The following is a 20247-nucleotide window of genomic DNA, read 5'->3' as shown; positions in this document are numbered from 1 at the left end:
GGCATCCTGTATTGTGTCGGGCAACCCTGGGCTCATCCCTTGGGTGCCATCCCCTGAGCAGCGTCTGCAGCCAAAGAAGGCACCAGCGTCACACTTGCTTGTGGGAGGGAGGGCTGAGCAGGAGCTACACCTCGCTACTTCAGCAGGGTGACCAGGAAGGTCCTTTTGAATAGATGTCAATTAAGACAGGGCCAAGGCCTGAAGGCCTGGAAGGAGGCCTGGAGAAGGCAGAGGAAAGACTTCCAGGCAGAGCAAACATCACGTGTGAAAAGCTAGGTCCACTTAATAATTTGTTACCTTAAACCAGAGACTCTCAGTGTTTGGAAGAATGTTTGAGTTGGGGTCACGGGATGGGTGACGATCCTAAGGCTGAGTCACAGCTCATATGTGATGGGCACTTTCTGTGTGTCTGGCAGTAAGCTCTCGTCACACATCAAATGTCTATCATAGGTTGAATCGTGTCTTCCGAAAAAAATATGTTGGTGTCCTAAGCCCTGGTACCTGTGAATGTGAACTGATCTGGAAATAAGGTCTTTGTGGGTGTAATCAAATTAAGATGAGGTAGTGAAGGAAGGCAAGTAAACTCTAGAGATCTGCTGGAGAACAGTGTACCTGCAGTGAACACTAATGTATTATACACTTAGACATTTGTTACGAGGGTAAATCGATAAGATAAAATGTTTTAAAAACATGAGGTTATACTAGGTTAGCATGGGACCTGAATCTGATGAATGGTATCCTTATAAGGGAAAAGAAAGGGAAGTTTGGCCACTCAGTTTGTGGCACTTTGTGATGGCAGCCCCAGGAACCTAATAAAATGACCCTTCTCAACTTACCAAAGGGCACGTAAAGACGTGTCCTAAACCAAATTAACCAGACACTCCAGGCAGGAGCCCAGCAGCCAGATGGCTCACCTAGGGGCCACGGGTGGCAAAGGTGGCCCGCTGTCTCCCTTTAATGGACATAGATGTTATTCACTTGTCCCGGCCCATTGGCGATGACACAGAGGGAGGAGCTGGGGCTGCAGACAAAATTATATACATCTCAAGGGCAGTTAGACAATTAGCTCGCCCACAGGAACACTGCAATATGCACCGTATCTGCTTTTCCAGCAAAGCCAAGTGCAAGTTCCTGCCTGCTCTAATGACCCCGTGTTCCTCCAATGCAGGAAGGGACCAGGCTCCTGAATGCTGCCAGCTCCCACCCTCTGCAGCCACAAGGACTTAACTCCTTCCTGTCCCCCGTGCTCTTAGGTATCCTGTACAACTGTTGCGACATGGATTCAAGTGGGGTGATTCTATTTGATTGGGCCTTGCCTTTACTGGAGTTCTCTCCTACAGTCAATGAAAGCATAGTCCATAGCAGTGCACGTAGCTCATCGTTCATGGGAAAGAAAAAAAAAAGAATTCATATCTCTTCTCATTTTAACAAGGATTTGAAACAACCCATCGGGATGCACTTGGTGCAGATGATCAGTAAGGAGGAAAGAAATTCAGGGTATGGAAATGAACATGGAGTTCAGAATGAGGCCAGAACCCCAAAACCCATGCACTCTTGTTACAAGCAAGCCAGAGATTTGAGCCTCCTAGCATCCTCCCACCAACTGGGAAAGACCATCAGTTATGCACTTTACAATATCTGTAAATATGAAACAATTCAGAAAAAGCCCAGCTCTTCTCACGAAGAATCTAATGGTGATATAGGATGTGTGCCCAGAGGTTGGTTCCTGGGCTGGTGATGGGCTGCACAGGGCCCACTTTTAACTGAGAGAGCACGTGAATGGTAAGACTGAGCTGGAGGACTGCCTGGAATGGTATAGCATTTTTTAAGCCATAAAGAAAAGACTGCGAAGGATCCAAAGCATCAAATCATCAATGAAACAGAGAACATGTCACAAGCTTTCCTCAGTCAATTACGATGTGTCAGAATGGGGGGACTCTTATTTTCAAGTGAATGTATCTCTATTTAAAAGAAATAGAGTTCAGTGAAGAAAATGTCTAAATCTTTAAAAAGGAAAAAAAAAATTACTCATAATCCTGCTGGCTATAGGTACCAATAATTACTGTATGCGTAACTTCCAGTCTTTTTCTGTGTTATGCTGTATTTGGGTCACGTTGAGATCGCTACCGTATTCCCATTTGGAACACTGCTTCTTATTTTTTCCTAACATTATACATTTCAGCATGTTGTTATAAATGTTTCTTCAGTCCAGTTCTTACTGATTGATAGTCCATGGAGGGGACACATCAACGTTTGTTTCTCCACTCCTGTGTTATCAGGCATTTAGATGGTTTTAAATACTTTTGCTCTCAGAACGAGTGTTCTGATAAACATCTTTGTGCATAAAGCAGTTTCCATCGTTCCCATTATGTCTTTAGGATAGTTTCCCAGAAATGGAATTACCGGGTCAAAGGTTGAGCACAATTTTTAAAGGTTCCTGAGACATATTGCCAAATTGCTCTCCAAAAGGTTTGTAGCATTTTAAATGATCAAAAGCAGTGTTTGAGAGGCCAGTACTGAGTGCTTATTAGAAAAAATCATTACTAATATGATAAACAAACAAATGGTGTATCATTGCGGGTTTGGAGTTTCATTGTTCAATGCTTGAAGGAGGCAAATTTGGAGAATCCAAAGAAACATTGCAGAAATTAAGTTTATGGGTTACATTAACCTAGCATTTTGGATTGGATGATTCCTAAAGAGGGTTAAATATTTTTATGGATAAGTAGATACTTAAGAGAAAGTGTATTTCGGAGAACTTTGAATAATACCTACTGGAGGTTTGTTAAGCCGGAGGGCCGTCTGCACTTCATGAATCTGATACTTCGTAGATGCTTTATAAATATGTATTGAAGCAATTAACCAACATGTATATAACGTTTTGCAGGTTTTTCAAAGTGTTTCACAATGAGAATCTCACTTTACCAACCAGGTAACAGAGGTGGATTCGGTGGCTTGCCTAAGACACACACAGGTTAGAAAGTGGTCCAGAAGGATGCGATCGAGAGGACAGTAGGCTTCCTGCTTCCCTGTGGACCCTCCTCTGACACCTACTTGGTGTCAGTTAGGGTTACAGTGACTGGCCTCCCTTGAGGCTGAACTACGGTTTCCTTGGAGATGGGGCCGGACTGGACACCATAGGGCAGTGTGGCCGTTCTTTCCAGTTGGCAACATCCTTCTCCATCTTGACAATGCCCCAAGTATAAGGTGCCCTTCGTGCCAAGAGCCCCATCAGCAGCAAAATCTATCCAACGTGGAGCCCAGAGCCAAAGCCCCTGTGTTAGTCTCCCAGGACTACCGTAACAAATTGCCACAGACTTGGTGGCTTAAAACAACAGACATCTATCTATTCGCTCACAGTTCTGGAGGCCGGAAGTCTGAAATTGAGGTGTCAGCAGGGCCACACTGCCAGCGGAGGCTCTAAGCGAGGGTCTGTTCTTTGCCTCTTCCAGGTGGCTGTCGGTATTTTCTCTACCTCTGCGGCCACATGACCTCCCCCCGTCCTGTTTTTCTCAAATTTCCTTCTGCTTTTCTCTTATAAGGACACTTGTCATTGGACTTAGCACTCTCCCAGAACATCTAGAAATATCTTCTCATGTCAAGATTCTTAATCACCTGCACAGAACCTTTTCCCAAATAAGGTCACAATCACAGGTTCCAGTGATTTGACATGGATATCTTTTGTTGGAGGGTTGTGTTTCTGCCTACCATAGATTCTGAAGTTCACTGCTGATCATATTAGTTTAACATCTTTGAGAATGCCTGCATGTTACCTGTCCCATAGTGAGTACTCAGACAGTACCAGACGCCATGGAGTAAACGTTTCATGCCGTGTTTGCAATGACTTAAAGAAAAAAGTATTTGCTCGGGGTCAGTGGAATGAATTCTAAGGTCTGAGGTTGGTTTTCTCTTGACGCGGGCAGGTAACTTCTCTGAACCTCTTTTTGCACGACTATAAAATGGTCCCACAGACACCAGCCTTGTTGTATTTCCAGGGAATGGGTGTGTATCCAGTGTGGTAAAATGAGACAGAGTTTTGCGAGTGGTAGAGTGCAGTAGGATTTCGGAGATCGCATTCAGAGCGCAAAAGGTGGGAGGTGTGTTGTGGGGGCCTGCACCCAGTGAAGCCGGGCGCTGGGAAGAGTGATTCAGAGAAAACGGTCTGTATCGGTGGCCTTCTGCAATTGCTGGGAGTCTGAGCGAGATTCAATTGGGAAAACTAGGTTAGTACCGGGAAAAGTCCATTACTCTTTAAAAGCGGCCACTCATCTCTAATAATAAATAAACCAAACATTGGGATATTAAAACAAAGTGGATTCATTGGAGAAAAGGAGTCCGCGAATATTGATTGATGACAGTAATGATAGCGTGAAAATGGTGTGTGTGTGTGTGTGTGTGTGTGTGTGTGTGTGTGTGTTTAATGTCACCCAGCCCACCAAGCCCCCACCCCAGGAACTCCAAGATTGAACAAAATCCTACTTATGTGCTGCGGATTTAATATAGCATCAAGCTCCTCTAGGTACCATAAAATACCAAGTTAAAAGTATTAATTCCTTACAAGCCTGATGAGTCCCAGCTGTGCACACGCATGTAGGGTGTGAGGGTGTGTGCTCAGCGGGTACAGGTGCTGACGGGGCTGTTCCACCTCAGAGCACATGTGCCCGCAACACAGCTGTTTCTCAAATCCTCCGCCACTTGCTTAAAAACCTCTATGAAGTTGTACTGCCTCTGGGCACAATTAAAAGCTGCAGACTACATTTCATCGGGTAGTGTTGGAAATTTAGGCTGAGCCAAAAAAGAAAAGGGAGAAGGTGGGAGGAAGGAAGAAACGAGTCCCTTGTTAAGGTGGCATTAACCTCCTTACCCTGCTGTGGAGACCATAAGCTCCCGAACGCCACACAAAATCCTGCAATATTAAGAACTGGGAGTGGGAAAGGTGTCACCAAGCAGGACACTTCTTTTTCTTTCTTTTATTCTCTTTCTTTCTTCGTTTCTCTTTCCTTCCTTGTTTCTCTTTTCTCTTTCTTTATTTCTTTTCTTTCTTTTGTCCTTCTTTTGTTTTCTCCCTTCTTTCTCTTTCCTCTTTCCATTTTTTTGTTTGTTTTTGTTTGTTTGTTTGTTTGTTTCCTGTCTTCTTTCCTTCTTTTCCCACTCACCCTTTCTTCTCACTCTCCTTTCTCAGTCAGTGGTCAAGTGCCTGAGGGGAAAACCGCAAGCCAAGGTGACTAAGGGAAAACGTGAATGGCCAGGCTGAGCGGTGAAAAGGCCCAGATTTAGTGCTGCCTTCAGGAACGGGACCGTAACACCTTGCCCTTTTCCCCCGGGAAAGTCAGCTAACATTATTTCCACTCACGGGGTGGGTTAACTTTTTTCATTGGCATGACAACCCAGTGAAGTAGGTCTTCGTATACCCACTTTACAGAAGCAGCGGCGAGGGCCTGCCCTAATGAAACGCGCATTGACCGCCCTCCACTATTCAGGGTCAGAGTCAGAGACCGAATGCTTCCTGTGGCCATTGCTTCAAACTCGGGGATTCCATTGCCCTTTTTCTTTTTCCTTCTTGAACAACATAAATAATATGCGGAGATGCGTATTCTCTTCTTTCTGTAGTCTCCGCCTACCCAGGTGGAAAGACCTGATCTTCTTTCTTAACCTGCACCTGGACAGTGTTTGAAATCAGAGTCTCTGCTGCATAAGAAAGAAAGGGAGCCGGGAAAGCAACAGAGCAGCCGTCAGCGTGAGGGAGAGCTCCACGCATCTGTTTCCCTTCCCAACGGCCAGGCCAGCACCAGGGGTATAACTGGGAATTCCCTGGCCTCACTGGGGGACAGAAGAACCGAGAAGGAGGATCTGAGTTTAGATGCTCTCCCTGGATTATCCAGGCGTGTGCCACCAGGCCCATAAAATAGTGTAAAGCTTAGAATTTTACCCTATAAAGACGATGCGGCTACATCCTCCACCCTCTCCTTTCCTTGGAGGTGGAAATGAGACAGGCCAGAAGTGAAACTAACATTTCTTGAGAGTCTGGTTCCTGTTTCTCAGGCACTGTTCTAGGCTCATTTATACACCAGTTTATTCATCCTCATAATAGCTCCATGACTTAGTAAATTCTTGTCCTGATATTACAAGTTAGGAAATTGAAACCCAGAAGGGATTATAACTTGTCCGTGGTCACATCTAATAGGCGGCAGAGCCAGCAATCAACATAGTTTGACCCTGATGCCCCAGGCTTTTTCTCCTGCCATCCCTCTTACCCACAGCTGACTGAAATCTAGACCCTTTACCTGTCAGTTCTAGGAACATGAAATAATGTGAGTGAGATGAAATAATGCCATTTAAAAGCAGGCACATTATAAAGAATTATGTCAACCTGATTCCCTGAATCCTGGGAAAATTCATATCCTTGTGCCATCCGATTAGTGAATCAGGGAAAACTGATTGATATACAGCAACAATCGTTAAGAAAAGGCAGCCTCGGCTGAGGTTTGATTAAACTGATACCCTCAGTCTCCTGCTGTATCAAATCACAGGCGAATTGGTACCATTAGGATAAATTATTACAAGAGGCACTGCAAAGCCAAGCTAAATAAACTCTGCCTTCTCGAGCCCCATGATTGTCTTATTAAATAATTTCTTTGCCTCTTAAGCGTGGACTTGGAGCACTCCTACTCTGAAAGCCCTCCTGATTAACTACAGCCTTGGCCTCAAGTTGATTTTATAAACTTCGGATGGTGCCCCAGAAGGTGAAACTTCCTGTTGTCAATTCCGCCTGTTGCTATAGATACCGAACTTCACAATCAGTAATTAGAGCGTGCCCCCTGCCCCAGAACTGGTCAAACAGAGCAGAGCTCTCTGCAAATGGTCTTAAAAGCATCCGCGCAGGCATGGAAATGCATCTTCGATGGTGACGGGGTTTGTTTTATTCATAGACTTTTTGGAAAAAAAAATTACTGGTTTATTGGAAACCATAACAAAATGTAAGTAATTATGCTTTCTTAAAACACAACTGAGTGTCCTTATCGTGTTGCGTTAAGGATAGGAAAGATGACGGCGGGGAGCGCGGAACAACACAAAGATGCCTCTGACCAGCCACACACTGGACGGCGTTACTTCCTACTCACATTTAGTGAAGTATGTGCCACAGCCTCCCCCAGCCCCCGAAAGACATGTCTTTATTTGCAAGGGAGACTTCTTGTGGAACGATGAAAAAGTTAAGGGAAACTGTTGGTGGCAAGAAAGAAAAGTTGATGAGTTGGGCTTATGTTATTTAGCGGAGTAAAACAGATGTGGAGCATTTGTGTCTTAAGGCATTTTGGTCAAGAGAGAACTAAATTGGTTAGAAAGTGTGCAATTTTGCAGGTGTTAGAAAAATATAAACTAATGAGTCCATACTCTGTTCCCTCAAGGGAATGAGGATGGAAAATGAAGGTTCGCGAAGACACTTTGTTGGACTTAACATATTTTAATTTAAGGTGGCATCACTATCCTCACTTTAAAGCTGAAGAAATCAAGTTCTGAGAGAGTTAATGATTTTCCCCAAGTCACCCAGTTTTTGTCACACAGCCGGGATTATAAGCCATGTCTTTCTGACTCCAAAACCTATTTTCCCATCTTTTCTTCAGGGAAAGACTTCTCCCCATAGCATATAGGGATCTTGCCAGAAACTGCTCATCACTTTATCCATTTCCCAGTTTGAAAATAAATCCTGGAATTCAGAATGATGCATATTTATTTTAAGATCATCTCCAAATTTCCTTACAAATGCACATTACAGCCATGTTCTGCCAAGCCAAGAATTCTATTGACATTTCCAAAGTACCGTTGATTATATTTTTGATTCTTTTAAAACCTCCCTAATTGCCTTGTTGATTTCAAACACCCTGAGAACACTTCCTAAATGCTCACAGCATCCAATAGCGTAGGAGAATAAATGGTTTACAAGAATGGCTTAGGATGTACAAATAAAGCTTTGGAAGAAAGTACATTATCTAACAGCCAGGCAATCCTGACATCTTTTATGTGACATTTTTATGGGAGCCAGAATTCCCAGCCTCAGATTATATGTATTTCCAAGGAGCCTGGACTTCAATTGGAGTTGAATCTATCTGTCTGGCAAGTGTAGCCTAACAAGACCTTTCCTGCATCCTCACACAGAGTCAAGTTCAGGGCAGTAATTCTAGAGCATCTCTCCTGGACACAAGCAAAAGTCATGTCCATAATTTGGGCAATTCATGGACTTAACAATAGTTTAAATTAGGAAGGTCCTGAGAAAGGATCTTGTCCATTCTTCTAAGAGCACAGAGAAAAACAAGTCAGTCAACTTTATGCCATTATTTTTATTGATAAAAACACCAATAAACATTTAAACACATATTTTTGTGTTGAATTCTTATCATAATCTTCTGAGGTAGGTAGTACTCTCCCTGTTTTACAGATTTGTTTTTCACTCTTCAAATGTTTACTGGGTTTTCCTACAAAGAACTCAGACACCAAAACAAAAACAAAAACAAAAACAAAACAAAACCCTGAAAACTGAAGCTCAGAAATTTAAGGCATTTGCTTAGAACAGTGTTTCTCAAAAAGGAAAGATTTTGCCCCTCACCTTCCCCCCTCCAAGGGGATGCTTGGTAATGGAAAGACAGTGCTACTGGCTTGTAGTGGGTAGAGGCCAGGGATGCTGCTTAGTGTCCTACAAAGCACAGGACAGCCCCCACCACAAGTAATTAGCTGACTTTAAATACTCACACTAGTGAGGTTGAAAAACCCTGACCCAGAGTGACATAGCTTTGGGGCAGTATTAGGATTTAAATATGGGTCTGTTGTCTTTGTAACATGACAGTGTTGCTTTGGACAAACAATTAGCATTTCTACTGAGTGTTTTACTTCTCTTGAAATTATGGAAAATTATCGTCAAAGGTTTGGTCTCTTGTTTCTTTATTGTCTGTCTTCTCCACAAGACCATAATCTCCATGAGAGCAAGGATTTTGCTACTTTTTACTGTATCCTCATCACCCCTTTTAGTACATAGCATATAGTAAGTGTTTAGTAAATGTTTACTGAATGAATGTATAAATGTGCACAAAATGAACTATGACAAATAGCATGAGGAAATAGCAAAAATTTGCCCTGGATTCCAAAGAAGGGGATTTCTTCCAGCTAGGGGGTGGAGGCAAGTGGCGAATTTTGAAATGACTTAAGGGAGAAAGAAGATCTGAACTGAGGTTTGGAATCTGTAGATACTGAGCTTTGGAGTGCTGAGGACATTACAAGCGGAAAGACAGAGTATGGAAGCACACATGGAAGCAAGCACACAGATCACCATAAGTAATTTAGCTTTAATAGACCAGCATAGGAGTGATTGATAGTGGAGCAAGACAGGCCAGAGAGCCGAGTCAAGGGTCGGTGGTAGATCCACAAACATCGATTAAGGAAATTGGACTCTATCTCGTGGGATGTGTGAAGCTGTGGGGAGTTTGAATGGAAGACTGATGTGTTCGAAGCTACATTCCGATCAGGTAAATATGGCCTCTGTGTGTGAGATAGGAAAAAAAATGGAGCGTGGAAGCCGCTTGTGGATGGCCATTGTCTAGGGAAGACAGAAAGTAGACTCCTGGCTTATTTTTGTTTTAACTTAGATTTTTTTAAACCTAGATCTTTACAAACAATATATATATGGATATATATTATTAAGCTATTTACTCTTAAGTAGATAATATCTTCACATGACTCAAAGTCAAAGTGAAGGTACAAAATGGTGTGCGTAGACATATTTCTACATATGTATATATAAAATTGTATACATATTTATGTATATGTATATATGTCAAATCCATATATATACGTTATTTATATATATTATATATATTATATATATAATATATATAATATATATAATATATATAATATATATAATATATATATATATTTGAATCACTCTCTATCCCTTTCCCTTAGCACCTGACTTCTCTCCTGAACCAATGTTATCATTTCCTGGTATATTCTTCTAAAAGAGCAAGGTACGGATAGTGTAGTGAAGGGGAGGGTAAAATATACACAAACATATTGTTTTGTGAAATCCTACTGTACTCTACCATTCGCAAAACAATATGTTTGTGTATATTTTACCCTCCCCTTCACTACACTATCCATACCTCGCTCTTTTCTCTTGACAGTATATCTCGGAGATGGTGCCAAATCAGCATATAAATGATTTCTTCATTTTTTTTAACAACTGCTGAGTATTCTTCTGTGTGAATGCTTCATAATTCATTGAACCAATTCCCTATTGATAGACATTTGGGTTGTTCCAGTCTTCTGCTGTTACAAATCGTGCCGTAGTGTGTAACACTGTGCCGACATCTTTCCCCACATGCATGAGTGTATTTGTAGGGCAGAGACCTAGAAGTAGAATCGTCGGTATTGTTATCAGTACTGACAAAGTGCTGTTCACAGAGATTGTTGCCATTTACATTCTCACTTAGCAACATCCAATGGTTAGTGTGGTCCAGTTGGGTAGAGGGGTAGACTGAGGGAACGCAGGGATGGAAAGCTGCCAGTGAATGCCCCCAAAATGTACTTTAAGGAGGACCGTTTTGGTGGGAGCACAGAAGTTGCGCTGATTAGATTCAGGGTAGCAAATTAGTGCAGTTTGCGCTAATCCAGGTGAAAGTATATAAGGACCTGGGCTGCTAAAGGAACAAGAAAGATAAATGGTATTGGGGAGGCTCCTCACTGATAAGTGACCGGATGTGAGGAACGAGGCAGGGAGATACTAAAGATGATTTTGACACCTCCAATGAATGCCAGAATCCAGTAAGGATGGGCGGGGAGGAAGATTATTTTTGTAGAAGAAAGACATTGGTTTGGGCTTGAGGAAGGTATTTCCACCCACCAGAAGTGTTTGACAGGAGCTCAACGTTATTTGTGGTGACTGCACTTTTTCCTGATCTCACCCAGAAATCTTTCCTATCACTCCCAATCCAAGCGGATTTCATAGGCATATAATTTTGTTAGTTCAAAGTCCCCTAAAAGCCAAAAAGAATTTTTTTTAAAAAAAGCTTTTAGGCGCTTTAAAATGCCTTTTTAACAGTCCCAGCAACCCTGTAAAATCATTATTATTCTCTTGTTAAAGGGAAGAAAACAAAGGCCCAGAGAGGTTAAATAGCTTGGCCAAGGTTACACAGCTATTAAGCAATAGTTCCAAGACTTGGATCCAGGTTAACTTGAAATCTCCAGCTTCTAACTTGATGATTTCAGTAGCAAATACAGTGGGACAGAAGGGTCTGGGCATTTATTTCCAAAGGCTGATTACTTGACTGTGGAATTCTAATCTTTTAACAGCATCCTATTTATTTCCAAAGTGTCAGGGCAGATTTGCCAAATTTTGAAAAGTGCACTTGTGATTCAGTGGGATTCGATCTGAAGTTGGAGATAATAGAGCCTGTGGTGGAGGCTCCGTCTCCTTACATATTTGAGTTCTCAGTGGGACTGGAAAAAGCCTCAGAGTATGAAGGTGGTCATTCAGTTGCCTGAGCTGTAAAGCCTGACTCTGGCAGCAGCTCTCACAACCGCACACAAAGGCTCCATTGTTACCCAGCGTGAAGGGAGCCGAGGCAGCACCAAACCTCCAAGTGTCACTTCTCTGGGTTAGAAATGTTGTTTTCCATTCACTGGTAAACAACAGTCCAAGTTCATTGTCCTGACAAAGAACTCTGTTTCTTCTTTTATGCTGAGAGTTTTGCAAGTTAGGATCTTGATAGGAATGCTTCTGAACAAGGCGGGTTATAAATGTTGCCGAGTATATCACCCACAACAGAGACTGTTCTAGCACTTAGCCTTCTAAAGGATCCAGACGAATCTAATAGAAAGGAGTGAATGAGCAGATCCTGTGCTTGCAAAATTCCCCAATGCAAAATTAAGATTTATTTTCAGGGCGCTCACCGATGTTAAAGGATTGTCTAATGAGAGGCGCATGCTGTCTGGTATGCTGGTTGTGCGTATGACTCGCAGTGCCTTAAAATTCAGTTATTGTGCAGTCGATCTCATGTAGAACAATTATGGTATATCAAAAACAGAGGAGAAAACCACTTAGAAAAAAGTTGTAAATAATAAAGTGAGTGCATGATTGTATTTTAAAGGTTATATACATTAGGTTTAGATTAGAGAAAATGGCAGCTTATTTTTAAAGGCCATTATATTTATGCTTAAATAATTAAGATGACTTCCACCTGGGAAATTTTTAGGGCCATCTCAAAGTTTCCATTGACAATAAAATCTTAAATGCAATTCATTTCACACTGATTTTATCCCAGTATTTCTTTATAGATTGCTTTCTGTGCCTGGCACTGTGCTTACTATTTATTAAAATCTAAATCCATTCATAATTTAATTCATTAAATAATTAATTAATGAATTAAATTATCTAGCTCTTTTAATGTGTCAGGCCATGTGCTTGGCTCTATGGTTCAAAGACAGACGGTCACAGTTCAGCACCGAAAGAGCTCACAGGCCAGTTGAAAGAGAAAAAAATGGCTTGAGTCAAATCGGTGAAGAGCTGGGGGTCAAGCTGCCTGGGATAAAGTCTCAGCTTTGTTGCCACTAGCTGGGTCATCTATGATGGGTCACTTAGCCTCATCTGCAGCATAGAGATTTAAAAATATAAGCTAATACTTATTGAGTGCTTACTCTGTATTAGCACTTTCCATGAATAAGTAGATGTATTTCTCAGAATAACCCTATACAGTTGCCACTTTTATTTCCATCCCAATTATTCAGAAGAGGTATACAAAGCAAATTTGCCCAAGTTCACAGTCACTGGTTGGTGGACTCAGGATTTCAAACCCAGAGTGTCTGATTCCTGAAGCTATGCTCTCATGCATTCCTTCAATAAGACTTACGGTGGAGGAACTAAATGAAATAATTCACATAAAGGGCTTAGTACAATGCCTACTACTTAGCCCTTGAAAGATACAATTTTCATTGGATAATTAAATATTAAATAATATATAACATTCTAGCTAATACTCATAATAAATAAATGCATTCGTGTTATAGCTACAGAAGACTGCAAAGTACAAGAACGTATAGGTCCTGAAGAGGGTGGGCTGAGTTCTACGTGACAGGCAGGGTCAGTGAAAGCTACCTAGAGGAGATATCACTGGGCTGAGTCTTGAGACTCATGGGGTGAGTCAGGACTGCTGAACAAATGCTGGTCACGTGCTAGTGCTCCAACAATGCTGAGAACACGCAGAGGACAATGACCCTGTCTTCATGGAGTTTATACTTCGATGGGTCATCATTTAGGAAGCAAAGAACAAATTAACCTAATGTGGCAAGAAAGAACAACCAATTAGACCATGATGGAGTGCTCCGGGATTGGTGCTCTTCCAAACTGGACTTGGAGTCGCTGCGGAGCAGGTGCAGTCTTTATCTCGCTGGGCTGTGATCAAGTCCAGATGTTCCCAGGCAGTTCTTAGGGATTTCCATGTTCTCTGCACAGAGATGAGCTACTGCTGGTATGCTGGCCAAGGAAGACCCATTGCCCTTGAAACAGAAAAGGGGGAAATGGCTGTGTGCCAACCAAAGAGAACACTATATTCTTGGCTGTAAATGAAAACTACTGAGATGTGTAGGATATCATAAAAAAGACATTTAGAAATCTTTTTTTTTTTGATGAGATTATATTCCAAACAGAACACACAATGGCTGGCCGGCTTGTCTTTCTATTTGATTTCACTCCTGAAAAATGGGCTTTGGCCAGATTCCATCCCACCCTTCCCTCCCAAGTCTTCCTTCCCAAGTGGATGGAATCCCCATGGGAATGATATCCCCTTTGCAAATAACAAGGAGGATGATTGAGCAACGCTGCTGCTGGTCGCTCCCTTACTCAAAGTCCATTTGTGAGAGGGAGACACAAAATATCAGCAACGAAGGAAGATGCTGTACCCCTAAGAATCATTGGTCTACGAGCAAAACACATATTCAGAAAAGATATTAGCTTGTAAAATTCAGGAAAAAAAAGAGAGAGTTTAAGAATAGGAGCCTCCCACATGTTTGAGAACCGAGTCTCCCAACTCAGATGAAAAAATTAAAATACTGTTTGTGTTATTCCATGGAAATTAGATCTAGCAAATACTTTTATTCGGCTTATAAAATGTTAAGGCGTAGCCCTGAGTGCCATAATTCCAGGTAAGCGTGGAGTAGAGTACGAGGGGGGACACCCAGAAGCCCATAAATCAATTCCTGAACAGTGGTTTATTAAATGATAACCTTGTCACATTTAAAGTCACACTGGAAGGATATATTGAGATTTTGTTCTCTTCATGGTCTCGGCATCAATGAATTAATTCAGGGAGTCTAAACTTTTCAAAAACGGGGCACGGGTGATCAAGCCACAGTATCTCCTTTTGCTCCCCAACCCCAACTCTTGCAAAAACACACATCCGGGCACCTGCATCGCCTATTCAGGAAGCAATCATGTTTGAAATCACTGCAGACAGAATTTCAGTTGGCTCTCTATATTACATTTTTTTTTAAAAGAAGCTGGGCAGCATGGTGAAGTTGAAAGAGCAAGCATGGACTTTGGAGTCACACAGGGTTATGTTAGGTCCCAGTGTTAAGATTTCTAGTTGGGGAGGATCCTGCTCAAAATAATTCCCTCCTTGCAGAACTTCATGAGAGGTAAGCTAAATAAATAAAGGCACAGAAGATGTTAAGTAAATGGTATTTCATTATTAAAATAATAGTATTTATTCTGGACAGTTACTTGTCATATTTTCACATGATTTGGAGATAGGGTGGGGTCTTTTCAGGAATGTTCCAGTTTGTTTCTTGGTCTCAGCTGCACCTTTCTCATTTGCTCTCTCTGTAGTTTCTCTGTCTCTCTTTATCCTTCAAACATCCTTCCTCTCTTCAAAGAAAAAGTCCTTTAAGCCCTGCTAGGTTATTACTTATATTGTATTAAAAACCAACAACACTTCTGGAAGGAGTCTCTGGCATGCTTTAAAAAAATTAAGCAGTCTATAGCCATGCCACCCTGAACAAGCCTGATCCTGTCTGATCTCGGAAGCTAAGCAGGGTCGGGCCTGGTTAGTACTTGGATGGGAGACCACCTAGGAAGACCGGATGCTGTAGGTAAAAAAAAAAAAAAAAAAAAAAATTAAGCACACTTGAGCCTCTCTAATTCTGAATTCAGTTTTGAATATGCTTGTTGTACCGATGTCAATGGCTTTCCAAGAGAGAGTGTCCCAGTTGTTTAGATGGCCAAGAGAAACAGCATTAATTCTTCATCACATAAATATGCTTCAAACCACGATCTAAAACAGATGGACGGAGAGCTGGATTAGCAGTGGGGCGTCGAGGCTGATCCCAGGCTCGGCCTCCTCCGTACTGCCTGGGTCTACTCGACAGCCTGGATCCTACCAGCCCTGGCTGGCAGGCAGACCTGCAAAATTTTCCTTTTGGCTTTGCATGAAGCTTTTACAAAGAAGCCGCATGCATGTGAGTAACCTTTCCAGGGGTTGTTTCTAGTTCCTTGGCTTTCCATAAAGCCCCTGCTAATTTAGCATGGTATGTGCCTGAGTTTATTTTTTTAACAGCTTTATTTATGTAATTAGTGAGTGAAGTCATACATTTTATTGATCTCATGAAACTCATTTTATGGTTTCTATTGCCCTTCATATTCTGACCTTGCCCCTCGGATCCTAGCCCTTTGCTTTTGTAGATGTTAAATGGTCTTAGCATTTAACCATTTACAACTTTCCATCTTTCCAAATTTGAGGTCCCCCTCAAAATTAATAGAGAACCCTAACATCTGTTTCTGGAATGGGTGCAAAGATTGCAGTCGATAGTCAGCTGTGACACCAGCTCAAATGGTGGGAGGGGTGAGAAGTCCTTAAAAAGAAGGGGTGCGTTTTCTAATGATGAAGTACAGAACAGGTGGTTCTCATTTCACTATATTTAAAATTTAGCTCCTTAAATATGCCTTTCTTTCCCGTTCATTCTATTTTCTATTAGTTTAATGGAGTGCGAGGTACAGTCTCTTTGATGATGTGGAATGTGGGCTTATAAAAGCTAAGTACTACTATATATTTCTACTGTCCTTGCCCATGGCCCACGCTGGGGAGTTGTATATTGTGCCAGTAATTTTTAAAGCCGGCAAGTGTTCTACCAGTTCATGAAGTTTTCCTAACGGTAGCTGATCAAATGTATTATTTAACTAGGCAGATAGAATCGAGGTGAAACACAGGAAGTAACGAACTGGCATTGGTCAGTCCTTTACAGATGTTTCTTTCCAAAGCCTTGACACCAAAAAAAAAAAAAAGGTATGAAATCATGGGGGTTTTTGGCATTAGCCAAGGAGGGGATTTCTATAAAACTGGATCGATTCAGATGAGTCTTTAGAAAATTCTAGGAACAGATGTACAAGTTGAGGTCTCAGCCCGGATGGTTAAGCAAGCCTGGAGGAAGAGTTTTTTTCCCTACCGACTACATCCGCCATAGCCAGAGACTTGGTTGTCCCTAGGAAGAAAGGTGATGTGTTCTCCAAAAGGCATGGGACAGTCTGAGCGAGGCCAAGTTTTGCCATTCTCAGCAGAGGGAGTAACAAAATATCTTAGAGGGTTTTTTAAAATTCTCTTAAAAGAAGAGGGGAAAAGATGGTGGTAGACTTCATCTAAACACACGCACACAACACACACATGCACACACACACACACACACACACACACACACATTGTGGTCATTATTTCCTCACAGGGACTATATGCTTATCAACGTTTCATGAAGGAAACTGGGGCTCAGAGGAATGAAGTAACTCAGCTAAATATTTCTTTGTGAGAGCCCTGTGTAAATTAAGGAGATCAGTCCATCGCCACCTGTTGTAAATATTTTCTTTCCGTTTTCAACTTTGTAATATTTGGGCAATTTTATGTATTTGTCTATACAGTGAGTTTGGGAGAATACCATTGAGGTCTTGTGTTTTCAAAAGCAAGTCGATGTCTGACTACTTACCTGAACAGGAAACGTTTGCACCTGAAAGTGCCCAAGTGGAAGGAAAACCATGAGGTGTGACTGTCATAGTTATGCCACTTCTTATTCACATTTATGTAAAATTGTCGCTGAGAACAAAACTGACAGGAACATAGAGCCAACCACGGAAAGCTGACCTTCTGCCCCTTGGTGGATGGAAAGAGACAGACCAGACACCCATCTGCAGTGCTTCCCAGCAGCACGACCTGGGACAGATGACTAGATGTGGCTAAGCCTCAGCTTCCTGATTTACAGTGAGAATAATGACATATCTTACAGCAAACAGTTCAACAGACATATGCTAGGCGCATGCCTGTTATATGCCAGGAACTTCGTGGCATTTCCAGAAATATGTGTCATAATATTTATAATTTGTAATATGGAATATGTATGTAAACTGTCCGAACTGTTAAGAGAGGTCACATAAATAAATTTAATTAAATTAATTATTTTCCCCGTCTTAAAGAGAATAGGTGGGGAAACTCTGAGGTCGGGACAACTGAGTAGAGACTATTGTGACATTTTTATTTCCGTCAACTGCCAAGGGCTATTTGCAGTTCTCCATCTACGAGCTAATTCCAATTTCATTCATATGAATATCCTCGAGCTTCAGGAAGGAAATTCCCTGAATTTTATGGATCTTTGTGTCAGGCACACGCAACATCTAATGTTTCCCTCCTAGTAATGAGGCCCTTTTATTTTGCATCCTGTAGTATTAGTACCTGTGGTATATATTTCCTAGATAGGCCTAATAAAAATCACCATACTTCTTTTTAGAGGAAAATGAAGCTATGACATTGAGCAGAAGCTAAGGAGCTTGACAATCTTGGCAAGACTTATCCAAAGAAAGCTCATATATGTCAGCCTTAAATCAGCGCGAGTTATATTTGAATTGTTTTATCATAGTTGATAACTTGGCAAAGATCTGGTAATTAAGCATTTACACATATAAGATTCTCTTAGGAATGCTTGAAAATGTTGGAAAGTCTAAGCCACACTTTAGGTTGTTTTTCTCACTCAGAATGACAGGTTTGACCCCTGATGTTATCCCAAGGCAGAATTTTTAGGAAGTATTTGTTTGTCTGTTGGCCGTTTGTTTCGAACGTCTTCACCTTTGGCTCAGCTTAGCCATAATGGAAAAAAAATGTCAGTGTGTTGGGAAAGAAATGGTGTTCTCCTCCTCCCCATCTCTCTTCCTCTCCTTCCCCCTCGCCCCCGCCCCCCGCAACTCCCCCCTCCTCTTCGAGCATCCTTAATGACTTCCAGGTGTGTCTGTGGGTCAAGCTCCCGGCCCCCATCCTGGGGATGCTGGGTGTGTGCCTCCACAAACACAAGACAAAGTTGGGGGCGGGGTACACGATGTAAGTACAACATCGGGTGGGGGGGGGACCCACTTTGAAGTTTTGAGGATGAAATTGGTAAAAATAATCCTAGATGAAGACAGACCCATTTACATTCCGAGAAAGGAAAATGTTTTACACAAACGGTTGCCCTGGACCGCGTGGGTTCTTGTTAATACCTTTCAACCTTGTGATTGAAAGCCGAAGGCCTGTGATCCACAGCAGAGACCACGGCCAGAAATAATTCTCTGAGAACACTGCGTGTGCCTTCAAATGGTCCTTGATTGTTTTTCTTGGATGCCCCACTTTCCAAAGGCCAGAAGTTGTTTCATGGACTCATTAAAGTTTGGGAAGGTTTTATATTCTAAGAGCAAGGTGCTCATAGGAAAATGTGTAATTAGTCATGATCCTTTCACTTGGAGTGGGTGGCATTGGTCCATTTCTCTAGCTGGGGTCTTTTAATGATTCACAGAGGGACCCTTCAGTGCCTGTCCTTCTCCATGGATGCCATTGCCATTGTGACCGAGCTTTCTCGATGCCACTAAGTATCACCTCCCCTGTGAAGGCTTTCCTGAACTTTTCTCGCCTCCTTCCTCTCTGAAGAATTGCCTCCTTTCCCCTGTGTGTCCCACTCAGCGTTAGACAGATGAGAGCACAGCCTGGAGGCAGACATGGCTGAGGACCCTGGTTCAGTTCTTATTAGTGTGACCTGAGAAGTTTCCCTGAGACTCTCCTATACAGTAGGTACAATTAAACTAGACGAGGGGTCCCCCAACGAGAATTACTGTCACAGAGTTCTGTCGTGGGAGCTTGCTCACGTGTACCTCTTTAGACGTTAGCTACCCTGCTGCTAATTAGACTTTGAGCCTCTGCAGGGTTAGACTCTCATCTCACTCTTGTTTGAATCTTGCCTTAGGAAAGACCCAGGCACACAGTAGGTACTCAGCAAATACAGCAGAGTGAATGAATTTTCAGAGACGTCTTGAAGGTATTCATTCACAAGAGCCATGAGCAAAGCAGGCCGATGGCAGGGATCATTCAACCAAGGTAAGGCTTACAGGCAGGGTATTCAGTCTTCCCCATCTACACATTGAACTCTCGTTAGTATTGATGATCTTTCTCTCCTGAAATATCACAGAAACTGCCCTGAATGAAGATGGATGGTCTCCCTTCAGCATTCACGTCCGTCTCATCCACCTGTTTCTGGCTCGCCCACCCATTTCCCACGCCCCGTTCCCGCTGTCTCAGGAAAGTAATAATAGTAACTCATAATAATAGTTCAAAATAATAATAATCGTACCTGGGATTGATATATCAAAGCGCCTCATGAGAGGGCAAATAAACCATTTCGCACAATGCAGAGAGAAGGACAGATCTTTGGCTCCGGTTGATCAAGTTGAGGCAGGAAAGATTTACAGTCGGATCTCATCACCTAGAGCAAAGCGATGGTGCCCTGTTGGCATATGGGGATCCATTTTAACGCTGTTCTCTTGGTTTTGCTTAAACTGCCAAGTGAATTACTGTAACACGTTTTGCCTACGATTAATTTGACATCTAGTAGCAGAGAGCTTCTTTATGTTTTTCAAGGCAAGCCGGGTTGAGGTTTTTGTAAAACGATTTGTCCATCATTTTTCCTGATGTTCCAACATGGTTTCTTTAGCTTCTTTGGAATCTAGTTGTGGGATTTTTTTTTTTCTTTCTTTTAAAGGATCCAAGGGGAAGGGGAAACTTTGTGATAGTTTTGTTGAAATGTTTTAAAATTCTCCAAGTAATAAAATATGTTTATGGTGTTTGCTTGTGAAAGCTGACCTTCGCCAGAATGATTTGTGCTCATCACAGGAAGAGCAAAGTAAAAGGGGTAAAAATGGCCCTCGAGAAA

At 42.1% G+C, this 20247-nt stretch overlaps 1 protein-coding gene and 1 pseudogene across 4 annotated transcripts in view; both read left to right on the top strand.

Moving 5' to 3' along the window:
- Positions 1-20247, top strand: part of WWOX (WW domain containing oxidoreductase) — a 932057-nt gene that overhangs the window by 811290 nt on the left and 100520 nt on the right. The gene's annotated exons all lie outside the window — the stretch shown is intronic.
- LOC120623142 (uncharacterized) lies at positions 15017-15135 on the top strand (annotated as a pseudogene).

Source organism: Pteropus medius, unplaced genomic scaffold (assembly GCF_902729225.1).
Source record: "Pteropus medius unplaced genomic scaffold, Ma_sr-lr_union100, whole genome shotgun sequence".
In the NCBI taxonomy this organism is placed as follows: Eukaryota; Metazoa; Chordata; class Mammalia; order Chiroptera; family Pteropodidae; genus Pteropus; species Pteropus medius.
Note: the sequence above shows the minus strand (reverse complement) of the source record. Positions and strands in the feature narration are given on the sequence as shown.